This window comes from Camelus ferus, chromosome 3, assembly GCF_009834535.1.
Source record: "Camelus ferus isolate YT-003-E chromosome 3, BCGSAC_Cfer_1.0, whole genome shotgun sequence".
Taxonomy (NCBI): Eukaryota; Metazoa; Chordata; class Mammalia; order Artiodactyla; family Camelidae; genus Camelus; species Camelus ferus.
The window spans coordinates 22,333,925-22,346,682 of record NC_045698.1 but is presented as its reverse complement, the minus strand read 5'-3'; the positions used below and the strand labels follow the sequence as shown (position 1 = coordinate 22,346,682).

At 46.9% G+C, this 12,758-nt stretch overlaps 1 protein-coding gene across 5 annotated transcripts in view; it reads right to left on the bottom strand.

Moving 5' to 3' along the window:
• Positions 1-12,758, bottom strand: part of PDZD2 (PDZ domain containing 2) — a 342,111-nt gene that overhangs the window by 121,631 nt on the left and 207,722 nt on the right. Inside the window, exon 1 of one of the 5 annotated variants that reach the window (XM_032470590.1) lies at positions 10,166-10,417. The exons of the other annotated variants lie outside the window; for them this stretch is intronic. The gene's annotated coding sequence lies outside the window, so the exon portion shown is untranslated. Of the gene's footprint in view, positions 1-10,165; positions 10,418-12,758 lie in introns of those variants that run through there. 5 annotated transcript variants of the gene reach the window in all.

Genomic DNA, 12,758 nt, shown 5'->3' with positions numbered 1-12,758 from the left:
ACAGCTGGAAAGTGGCCATTAAAGGGCAGAGGGTGTGAAATGATTCACTAATGGGCCATTAGAGCTGCTTTAATCAGGAAATTCACAAGTGATATATTTCTCTGAGAATCCTGAGTTCTTCCCTCCCCTCCAAGGAAGCCATTCATTGGGTTATAATAAAGTATTTCTCTCTATTTGGAGCCACTCAGCAGAAATGTCTAGTCTCCGGGGGTAATTTAATCACATTGGTGATGATGAGACCACGTTACAATTACATAATGCTTCGTACCTTTCTTCCCCAAAGCCCTTCACATACATCATGTTGTTTGACTTCACAACAACTTTGTAAGGGAGGTAGCACAGTTAGAGTTATCCTCATTTTACAGATGGGGAAGCTGAGGCATTGAAGGATGAGTGTTCTAATGAAGAGGTGGGGTCCCTGGCGTTCTGGGGGTCTCAGTCTGTCGGCTGTTGGCACTCACATTTCAGTGCTAGAACTGGAAGACAATGTTTGGGTTACATTTGGTCCTCACTTGGCATAGATGGGCAAATGCTTATTGTCGCTCTACTGTAACATCCCAGAAACAAGGCCCCTGAGGCCTAGAACAGTGGGTCTAGTCAAGGAGCAGGGGGTCTGTATTGGGCGTGGTCTTCAGACATTCACCCGGACGGCACCCTTGGGGCCAGTCGGCCCAGCCATGCATGAAGCCTCAGTTTCCTCCCCGCAAAATGAGGGCTCTGGGTCTGGGATAACGAGTCCCCACCAGTAGTTTCCAAACTTGGCTGATCAAATAAAAGTCTCCCCAGATTATTTTTATGAAGAAGAAGAAAAAAAGAGACTGGTTCATACAATGACACACGTTCATTACGTATAAACTTGAGCAAAAATAAAAGTATAAATAAGAAATGGGAGAGCTCTCTAATCAGCTTTACCCAGTGGTGACAGGATGGCAGTGACACAAAAACATCCTGAAATAAGCGGCCGCTAGTTGAGGGATTTCTCTTCTCCCACAGGATGCTTAACAAGGACAGCTCTAGACGCCCATACAGAGCTGGGGGTTGGCACCCAGCAACCTGTATTTTATAAAAACGCCTCTTGTGATGCAGCCGGATTCACAGGGTGGCTTTTGGGAACCAGGGGCATCGAGGATCAGTGGGGAGTCCTGCAGAGATTGCTGTAAGACATTGCGTTTTCCAGGAAGAACTCTCCTGGCTATGAGGTGTCATCTGTGTTTCTTCAAGGTGGGGATCATCACTTTTGGGGCTACAAGAAAATGCCCCTGGGAGTACAAATAGCGAGAAACAGTTAAAAGCAAAAAAAAAAAAAGGTAAGAAAGAGAGTAGAAATAGAGTCACCCTGTGATGGCTGAGCAGCCGCAGAAGTGCTCCTGCCCCAGCCACACACACGCACTTCCTCAGAGAGGATCCACAGATGGGTGCGTGGGCAGCCAAAGAGACTCAGGAAACACCTGGATCCAGTCCAGGGGAGCAGGTGTGGTCTCAGGCAGGCAAGGCCTGGAAACACGGACGCTTACACGGATCACCTGGTGGGTCCCCACGGTGGAGGAGAGAAACAGGGAAAAAGAAATGGAATGGGGAAGTGGGCCTTAAAGGAATCTAGTCAAGGTGAGCCCAAAGACTGAGGGAATTTGTGATTCTTTGGTCTTACACATGAGAGAAAACACTGAATGTAGTCCCTGGAACATTCTTTAGGACCCAGTCCGTGTGAAGTGCTCATATGAAACTACCTCTCTCCTGGGGAGATGGGGCTAAGATGGCAGAAACAAGCAAAGAGCAAGCAAAGATGGCAGTAACACATCTGGTCACGGGAAGGAGCCTTCCCTCACTAGGAATTAATAAACTGGGTTTTGGATGTCAGTTCTGCGGGAATTCGATTAGCATGAGTCAGTCCCCAGGCACCTCTAGTATATGAACAAAATTGGACTTCTGGGCCTCTGTGGCCACCTGTGAAGCCACCACTTGGCCACGTAACATAAGCAGTTTGACCAAGAGCAGCAGCCCACGGAGGCAGCAGGGTCAGGATGGGGGCTCTGGGGTTAAAGAGGGCTGCTTGGGCCATGGAAAAGTGACATTTTTCCCCTCGGACTCTGCCAAAAGACCTCCCTCCAATTTGCAAATGTCTATGAAACTCTATGAAAATCTTACAAAGATACACAATTTGCATCATCTGATTAGACATGTGAGAAATCACCTTTGGGGAGAGGAGAAAGCCCTGCTCCTCCTCGGAGCAGAGCAGGTGATCCCCGCACCCGTGCAGGGGTCAGACGGGGATCCTGCTTTCTCTGCGCCCAGCCAGGCGGAGGCAAGTGGCCGCAGGCAGGCAGCTGGGTGCTGTTCCCAGTTCACCTGGGGCCCAGGGGCTCAGGAAACAACCCCTTACAGGGGCACAGCTGCCGCAGCTTCCCGGCCAAGGTGCTCCCAGACACAGCCGCCTGGAGACACACATCCCTACCGTCTGTGCCACACCTTTCCTCTGTGGCCTCCCCAGGCCTGAGCTGCTGCCACTTCCCAGCCCAGCAGCTCCAAAAGGCCTAAAGCAGGATGTTTCGGAGTAGGTACAGTTTGTCCTTTGAGATTCCCCCACTTCCCCTCTCCTGGGACATCTCTTCCTTCAACCAAGCATTACAACAGTTAGGCTATTACCTACAGCTGAGGTGGGTTAAAAGCGAGTTAGGAAAACACAGGCCTTTATTTGGATTGCTGTGGGCTTCAGCCTGGCTACTCTGAATTCGTTAGAAACGCAGAAATCTCAGGCCCCACCCCAGACCTACTGCACAAGAACCTGCATTTTATCAAGATCCCCAGGTGATTCATAGGTTAGAACACACCCTTCTGTCTTGGGTTAATATTTTCTTCCTGGTAAATGAAGATATAAATAAATAACAAATGGTAATCTTTAAGAAAGGTTTGCTTCTTTTCTTCTTCCTCCCCGCAACCCCCACATTTTTGAATCACGAATCTCTCTGGCTGTCTGGTAAAGTCTCAAAATAATATTATTTATTGTGCATTTTAAATGCATAAAGTAGGATGACAGAGAAAACCAATTATGTTGAAATACAATAGCCTAAATATTTTGAAATGGGTAATACCATAACCCACGTGCTTTGTTATTAACGCATTAGGGGCATCAAGCAACACGTTTATTAACAGATATATTTTGGAAGCAGTAATGAACGATGATGATATTGAAAGATACCTGCCACACATGATATGAATCATTGCCTTACCGGTGACAGACACGGAGACTGCTAATAATACTGTGCTTTGTTGTCCGCATCCCTTATTGAAGGAAACACTAACTGAGCTATAGCTTCATGGCAATAAACATTTAATTTTCTCCCCTTCCAGGTTCACTGTCTCCCTTCCTCCTGAAATCTATTAATAGAATCTAGGTTAAGAGGAGGAGATGCTCAGGGATCTTACACAAAAGGAGTGGAGAGAGCTGTGCCCCATATCCATGTCTCTCTGTCTGATCTTAGCTGGAGCACAAGCTGGTCAAATCACTTCCTTCTCTAACAGCAACTGCGCTTGCCTTTCTGGCTTCTGTCAGCTGGCTTCCCCGCAAGTTCTCACCATAGAGCTGAACGTGGAGATGCGTAGTAAGTGCTTCTGATCAAACCCTTTAGTCTGGGGGCTAAATATTTCTGAAACAGACCTGCCAGGCTACGTTCTGCATACTAAAATAATCCCATTTCATAGGAAGCTGCCTTCTCCATGGGCACAGGGACTTCCACACAAATGTGGGTTTAATATAAATTATGGACACCGAGTTCTGAAACATTCCCCCTGCTCTGCCAGAGAGCCCGGGGCAGGCCCCCTGTCTCTTGGATCATAAGCACCTTTGCAGGGTAGTTTTCTTGCCAAGAATAAGCAGCACTTCCCACAGCCATGTCAACTGTGGTTCTCCAAATAAGATCCATTTTCAGAAAAAGCCAAAGTCGATTTGTCTCTGAATTTCAAAATTGTACATCCGAGTCATCTACGCCACCCTGCAGGCTACTTTCCCCTCACGCCAACCAGAGTGCCATGAAAGCAAAACAGGACCCAACCCAACGCACCAGCCTTGGGGAGTTCCTCTGACGCTCGGTTTGAACTTGCACAGAAAAGCTGCTGCTACACAATGTGGCATTAATCTAACAAAAACAAGTCACGTGAGCATGTTTGAGCCACACGCTTACAAAAAAGACAGACCTACAAATCTGAGACACAGTCTTACATAAAGATTTCTGCTCAAAAACAGCAATGTCTCCAGGTCCATGTGATTGCCACAAATTAACTTTGGTGTGCAACCCTTCACACACACACACACACGACCACACTCACACTTAGCTTTTCTTTACTAGATCTGCTCACAGGAAGAAGAGGTCGAAACCTTGCATACTGAACGTCCTACTATGAGTTAGTAATGAATGTTGCATCGTCCTTATCCAGTGCCCCACCTATCCTGATTCAGGAGCTCATAATCTAACAAAGATGATAGGCTGGACACAGAGGAAAGCTCACAGGTCAATCTGTGGATAACGAGAGATCATAGCAAATCATATCAGACTGAAGCCAATTTAAAAAATCGGCCCTGTATTATTCACTGCCATTGGGCTTCACAAGGTTTGTTACCTTGGCGTTGAGACTGCCTGGGTTTGAGAGTAACCCAGGGCTTCTATCTGAAGTAGATGAAGAACTCACAGTGAAATGACTAAAACGAATGACTGATCCTCTCCCCATTCAGAAATCCCAATGGCCACAAATGCCATTAATTAAGTCACCAGAAGACTACAGAAATGACTAATGTTTCTCCTAGTGAGAGTCTGAAATAACTGACTCCACTCACTTTTAAGATGAGGTGTTAAACTTTTGTTACCATGAGAAACTCATTACAAATGTCTAATTAGTTATAGACAGAAGAATGTCTCCTGCCCTGGTGTTGTGAAAACAGCAGGATTTCCACCACACACAGTTTGGTCGGGCCACTGGGACCCCAGTAAAATCCTCAGGCAGCAAGATGTCCTTGGGGACATTTCTTGGTTTCAGCGTTCATTCTCTTTGAACGTTCTTTGACTCACTTGGAGAAACTGAAGTCAAGCAAGTTCCAGCCTGTACAAGGGCTTGTGCAACAGACTTAGCTTTACAAACCCAACCGGCACCCTTCACTTCTGCCACCTTCTTCCCTGCCGTGCTTAGAAGGAATTTTCTGTTTCCCCTCCAGGTCTTTATTGCTCCCCTGCCAGAACTGTCTTCCATCTGTTACAATAAAATACCTGTGATGTTTTCCAAAGCCAGCAGCTTCCTGCCAACAGTCAACCCTCTACCCTACAGGCAGCTGTCTGGGAACTTCAGTCAAAGTGTGGCAAGCTGAAGGTGACGGTGGGGTTTGACAAGCCCAAGACGGGATTCCCTGGAAGGCAGACCCTCCCGCTGCTGATGGAGCTGGCCAGGAGGAGAAAATAAGAACGCTGCTGCTGAAGGGGCAGAAACAGGAGCAAAAGGCAGAAGTAAAGGGTTGCTGTGCCATCAGGAGCACCATGACCCACGCTGAGGTTCCTGCCATTTGTAAGGTCAAGTGTGGGGCCCCTGAATCCCCCCAAACCCCGACCTGAAACATGCAACCGCTTGGGCGCTTCCATTCATATTTGGATTTGGGTAGGAACTCTAAACTGTGCGCTGCAGGACCAGTTTTTTGAGGTGGGACGGGGAGGCAGGAGAGCTTGTAAGAATGTTTAAGGTTTTGTTAAAAGGGCAAGGCTCGGGGAAATGTCATGTATAAACAGGAGGCCACCCATCTGCCCCTTCAGGGTGCAATCCGCACCTGCTGCTCTGCCCCTCCCATCTGAGGCGTCTCACTGAAATAGGGGCTTATTCCCCGAAACAATTATCAAGGGCCGCTCTCCTCAGACTTGCCCTATTCAGTCAATTTCCGACTTGGTTCCCATCTTTTACTTTGGGAAGGAAAACAGCGTAGAAATTAGGAAGGCAAAGGAGATGGTCTGAGGGTGTCTTGTTTTACACCTGCCTGACAGCCTCCAGACCTCGAAATTACCAAGAATCCAAACCATGGGGTGATCTCTCTCTTACCAAAAGAGTTGCATTGGATTCCTCTCAGTGACAGTTCCTGTAGTGCATGTGAAGCACAGCTGTATCGCTTCTCCAGGAAGAGGTCACCGAAAGGGAGGGAGATCTCGAGTCCAGGGTCACTATCGGGGCCTGACTCACTGACAGGGACCTCGTAGCCAAGCTGAGGCTGAGCTCAGGCCGTGCCCTGCTCGGGACCGTCTGTGGACTCGTGGTGTGGCTGCACACCCACGCACACCTGGGCTGAACAAACCGAGGCAACCTGGGGCAGATGTGCCCGCAGGGACAGAGAAGCTACCTGAGGGCCTCCTAGTGGGGCGCTCTCAGCCTGCTCCTTGGCCACGCTGAGCAGGCGCCACGTCAGCGGAGGAGGAATGCTTCTGTCTTGTCCCCCGGCCCCTGAGGAGGAGGCTGAGCTGCAGCCGGGACCTCCAAGGTGAGGGCGATTTTGCGCTCCACCCCCGCACGCCGCTGCAGGAGATATACAGAGATCGTGTTTGGAAGTGAGGGGTGCATCACCTACAGAAGCACTTAAGGAGCTCCTCACTTGTACGTGAACACAGAGACAGCCACAGAAAGGGATCCCTGCCGGCCATCGAGATGTGAAATCACCGGTTCCCTTTCATGGACTTGGGCACTGGTTTTCTCTTTCTCACTCAGAAACATAGCTTCTCTATGCTCAGCTGTTCCTCTCCTTTAGGGTCACACACCTTCGCACACATATGCACACATCTAGCTCTGTCTTTTATCCCACTCACCATCAGGAAAAAGCTGATAAACACATCAGATTCCAGCCCTGTCCAGATACCCAAAGGGAGGGGGCAGATGGGCCAGGTCTGAGCCAACGCTCTTGGTCCTCCCAATATGCTATAAATAAGTGGGCTGGTTAAGGGCTGCTCATGGCTCGGATTCCACTTCAGCTCATGATCAGACTTTGACCGCCTGGTCATCTCTGTCTCTTTAGGAGCCAGCTTGGTTGGCTTGCATGGCTCAGAAGTGAAAAGGTCCCTCTTGCTACCTTGAGATACCGGGTAGTTCTAAGTCTCCAGAGAGCCACACTGCTGACTCTCTCGGAGGCTTTCTGGGAAATCAAAGCTGACCCTCTACCTTAGAGCCTGCCCCATCGAGCCCAGCCACACAGACCACACTGTCTTGAGCAAACTTGATAAATCCCCTCACATGCTGCGATTCTTGACTAACTCCCCCTCTCCTGGGGAGACCAGGCCTCAGTTTGGTTGGTTTCCATTTGAGTTTCAGCAGTTACGCAAATCAGATTTCTGATTGTGTCTGAAATTCTGGTGCATACAGGAATAGCAGGTTGCTTAATCTCTAAATTCAAAGCCAACCCCCTTTCCAAACACAGACAAAGGTGCAGCCTGGCTCACGTGGCTGATGAAAGGACCCACCCTTACCAGCTTGGACGACCTGACTTGTCAAGTGTACTGCCGCCATCTTGTTTTCCAGGCTCAAACTCCCACGAGGCACCATATGGACATACTTCCATCCTTCCTCACTTGTTTTCATTTGTCAGAGTAGGCCCCACCCCCATTCCTCTCTACTGACAGCATCCAATTTCCAAATACAGGAGGAGAGATGGCTGCCATGTCCTGGAGGAAAAAAAATACATATGTATATATATCCCGGACATTTTAGTTTTCTTCTTAAACTACAATCTCCTGTGAGAAACTTCCCTGTGTTTCTGCAACAGACAATAAGCAACTTACAGAAGTCAGCTGCACATCCAGGCCTGCAGTTTTGACACAAGTTAAACATGAGTAGGGTCAAGATTTTCCTCTTCTCTTATTAGAAATGACATTAACAATGAGAATTGTGTGTGCAGGTATAAGGCTGGCCAGCCTACCATAAGCTTTCGTAGAGACCAATAAAGAAATACTGTTCTAAATCTGAGAAAACTTGATATTCACTTAACTCTCTATCTTATTATTATTTTTTTAATTAGAAAACATCTTTTTTCCCCAAAGTGGCAACACCAAACCACTCAGATTGTTCCTGTCTGGCCAGCATTCAGTCTGCAAAAGGGGAAAAAAGGAAGTGAATTATTTTTGAGTAAGAGAGCAGAGTTTTGGTTCCCCCACCAGGTTCTTTCAGCGGCAGACACGGTCAACATGTGGTGGGTCTCAGGGTATCTACCCCAGCTGGTTTACCAGTGATGAGAGAGGGTGAAAATACAACTGTAGACACATACTTCACCTGACATTTTTTTCCCTTTGTCTGGACCCTGCGGAAAATCTTCAACTTCCTTGTTCTGAAATCTCCCCTTCTGGAGGCAGTAATGCCATCTAACACAGATCAAGAAACTAAAATCAGTTTCCAAAACAACAGCCCATTCGAACTGCCAAGTATGTAATGAGCTGATCCATCCACCGGTCACAAGACTCCTGAATGATGTCAGTCAGGGGGTCGGCAAATGTTTTCTCTAACGGGTCAGATAGTAGATATTTTAGGTTTTGCAGGCCCCATCTGTCTCTGTCCTGTATTCTTTGTTTGTTTCTTCAACCCTTGAAAATGGAAAACACATTCTGAGCTCTGGAGCTGCACAGAAACAAGCTTGGCCAGGCTGGATTTGGCCCATGGGCCACAGTGTACCGCACTCTCACCGTTTCCAGAATGGACCCTAGAATGGCCTGCTCTCCCAGCTCGGCTTAATTCCCTGCAAATAGCACCAGTGTGAAGGATGGGGGACAATGGGGATGCACCCAACAGGTGGACGGTAGGGAAGAAAGAACAAGAGTGGGGATGGAGGTGGAGGTGGTAGAGAGGGTTCCTAAAGGACCACAGGAGTGCCGCTCCCCCTCCCATAAACAGCTCCAGCAGTGGAAGGCTGGGAAGTCACAGAGATAAGGTTCGAGCTTGCCTTGATTAAAGCACAGCCAACTCCCAGCCCTCCAGGCCTAAAATGCAAAGCCACAAGACTTGGCCAGCACCACGCGAGGCTGACAGCTAGCCAGTCAGTCAGCAGCAATCGAAGCAGCTCCCACATCTGCCTTCCTAGACACACCCCTGTGACTAGCGTGGCGTTCTCAAAGCTCAAAGAGTGCCAGGAATCAGGCTGGACGATTCGGCTGAAATTAAGTTCTCTATCTAATTCTGATGCTCCTGTCACACTGACCACACACACCACTTCCGACCTATCCCATGTCAGCTCAATTTCATAACACTCTGACCACTTCGTTGTGGGGGGAAATCCAAATCAAATTATCCAGGCGCCCATCAGAAGCAAAGCCTGGAAATGGTTCAGAAACCCAGGCTGGCGACAGCCTTTATTCTGCTCTGCTTCTCTTATCACAAGCCCCGACGAAGCAGAGGATGCTCTGAGACTCAGCTACAACCGCGGGAGCCACAAATCAATCTTTTAAATTATCCTCGCGTGTGGCTGCCACCCATGGCCCTCCCCATTTATTTTTTGCTTCCGAGTGAGAAGACGGCATGGTGACAATTTCCAATCCTCTCCCCTTGACGCTTCCCCCACTCCACCCCCAAATATTCAGGATCCACACTTTACTCTCACTATTCTTTCCAATTCCCTGATTTAGAGGCTGAGCAGAGGCAGCCTGCCTTAATGGAGAAAACATTAGTGCATTCAGGCTTCACTCTGGACCCTAGTCAATTTCTGGATATTTCACAGCTGTTATACATCCACCTCCCTTCTTACAAAACCCAGTGAAAATTAGCAAGCACCTTGTTAGCTCTGAAGTATGAAAATATAGCAACAGTCAAGCCTGAAAATCGGTTTCTGGTTGACTGTCTTCAAAGTATCTGTTCTAAAACAGTATCTGCAATTCACTGTTGATCTGCCAAGTTTTAGATTGATTTTAATTTAAATGTTATGTGATTTGGGGTGATTTTTTTAAGGCAACCCCCAAACTGTAACTGTCATTTGGTCATCACACTAGTAACTGAAAAAAACTCTGCCTTGGGCGGATATCAGCACAATTCAGGCTAAGTCTGTTTCTTATGTCAATACTATCTATTCATTTCTCATAGAGTTAAAAAAGAAAGAAACCTTCGGAAGACATGTAAGTTGTGTTCAGAGAGGAGGACATGAGATTCTCTTGGCCGCTCAGGTTTCCCCTCCTACCTGCATCAGGTGAGCATTCTCCACTGTGTTTCACAGTCACTGGAACAGGACAGACTCCAAAGTGTGCCGTGCTTCATTTCTCTTCTCCATTCAGTTCTTTAAAGTCCTGGGTTATTAACTATCAACAAAAGTGTGAGCCGTGCCAGTGCACGCTCCGACTTCCTGCCGAGTCCCCATACTCTGCCGAGCTCAGGAGTAAGAGCTCTTGCTCGCTCTGTCTCCTCCCTCCTCCCCTCAGCTTCACCTCCTGAGCGCTAGGGCCCCACCCACAGCACTCAGATCATTTTTCATTTATGAGTGCATCCTGCTAAACTGTGTTTGAAAGAGAACAAGCCAACCCTTGCCCTGCCAGCGTATTGGAACCATGCTGCTAAAATGGCTTTGATTTTCTGGGAGGGGAGTAAGGGGAGTGGGCAGGAATCAGAACCCAGCAGAAGTCATCTGTGCCTTCCTCCTGCAGGTATCTGTGCATCCGCTCTTCCACCAGCACAGGAAGCACATCTTCGTGATGGAGCCACAACACCTTCATTATACAGATACCACCCCCACCCACTGAGCTGGACTGAAGATGTCAGGCGTTAAGACAACCAGAAATATACTGAAATGTGTATTTCATGTGCCCCCAAGATGTGACGCCAGGATAATGGGTCAAGAAACTTTTCCACCCAGTCACCTTCACAACATTAAATATTTCACTATGCATTTTATATTAAACAGTCAGGCTTTTATTACCTTCAAATGGAAAAAAAACTGAGACTTTAAAAAATTTTGCCATGATGACCCCAAAGCTATAATCTTCCTAACCTAACATCACTCTCATCTTCTATCCGAGACCACGACCAGCAAAAATAGAGATTATCAGCGAGCCCTTGAGAACACTTACTCCAGTTAGAATGTCAGCAACTACCAAGATGACTTGATTTTACTAAGACTTTATTAGGATATAGAATTTTTAAAAATAGGTTTCCATACATATATCATGATTTCCACTAGGTGTAAAATTCACCTAATTTGGCAGCTAGAGCAAAAGGCGTCTTTCATGGTGCGTCAACTAGAGACATAGGTCTCCAAAACCCTACAGCCCTCATGGTAGGTACGAAAATTCACATCAACTGTTTAAATGGGAACAATGCCTTGTTATTAAAATACCGACTGTCCTTCAGCACCTACGCTTGTCAGGAACAAAAGAGCAAATGTCCTCTACTCACTGTAGTTACTCTCAGGTCGTGCTTCTGGAAAACCGGGAAGGACTGTTGGGTTTTAGGACTGTTTGTCTTTTAAAAATCTATTCATTTACTCATTTAGAATTTGTCTTTTTTTAATCTTAGAGATTTAGCCAATATGTCTTTTCCCTGCTAGGAATCCCAGATTGTCATAAGCTAGTGCCAATCACTGTGGGAAGTTCTTCAATCTTCAAAATTATTTTTTAAATTTTCACGTATTAAAAACCTGATGACTGAGAATCTGGACTTAAAGTCTGGTTGTTTTGGTTGTTTGATTATTCTCGTGTTTTGTTTTGTTTTGTTTTGTTTGTTTGTTTGTTTAACAACTAGATAGTTAAAATGTATCCTAAAAAGAAAATACTGTAAGTTTCCATACATGCTCAAAAATCAGGTTCTGGTCATCTTAACACCCTAAAACCACATCCTCAAAAAAAAAAAAAAGTGATCTGCCTTTTGTAGATGAGAAAAAGGAAAGTAAGAGCAAAAGCCACTGGCGTGTACACAATGTTTCACTGGTGAGGCTGAGAGAACTGATGGGAGGATTAGTGCCAAGTCTCCAAACCCAAGTGAGGAAACCTGGACCAGTCTGAATTGTCACACGCCGTTCAGGAGCCTAAAAGCTGATTATGTGGGTAACCTCCTAGGATTTGCCTTCCCAGTTCAAGGAATGTGGATTTGCTCTGAGTTCTAACTAAGGAGAAGAAAATCTGTTCTTCAAAAAAATTTTTTAAAGAAGTGGGGAAAAAAGGAGGTTAAAATTTCCTTGGCACATGACCAAGCTACAGTCTTACCCAGAGGTAAAATTCGCCTATGGAGTATCCTCTCCAGTATTAGTTTGTGACATCTGCCAAAAATCTGTGGTAAAACCAGTTATTCCACCTTTCTTGTGTCCCATTCTCTCAACAAGTGGGGATAATATATCACACAATTTTGCTTTAAGGGGAAATGCTGCTACATTTACTCATAAAACCAGCCATGTAGCATGTACCGGATTGCAGCAAGTCCACAAGCCATTAAAACATCTGACCACCCCAGGTTTCAGGGCAGATGAGTTGTTGGTCAAACTGCCCATATTAGGAGTCTGGAGCTCTACGTCCTTCTCACCCACTGTAGTTCCCAGGCTTAGGAGACCACCATGCCCTCCCTCTCTGTGGTCTGGGAGGGACCCTACAGATTACTTAGTTGTCCCTCCTCATTGGTGGGGATGGGGAGACAGGTGCCCAGAGAGATGAGGAAACTTGCCCAGGTCAGGGCACATTAGTGGAAGTCCTGAGATTAGAACACCGATCTTCCTGATTCAAACTCTAGGAGAGAGCTGGGTGGACAAGATGTAGACCGTCACAGCCAAGAACTACAGGCAGGAGCTCAGT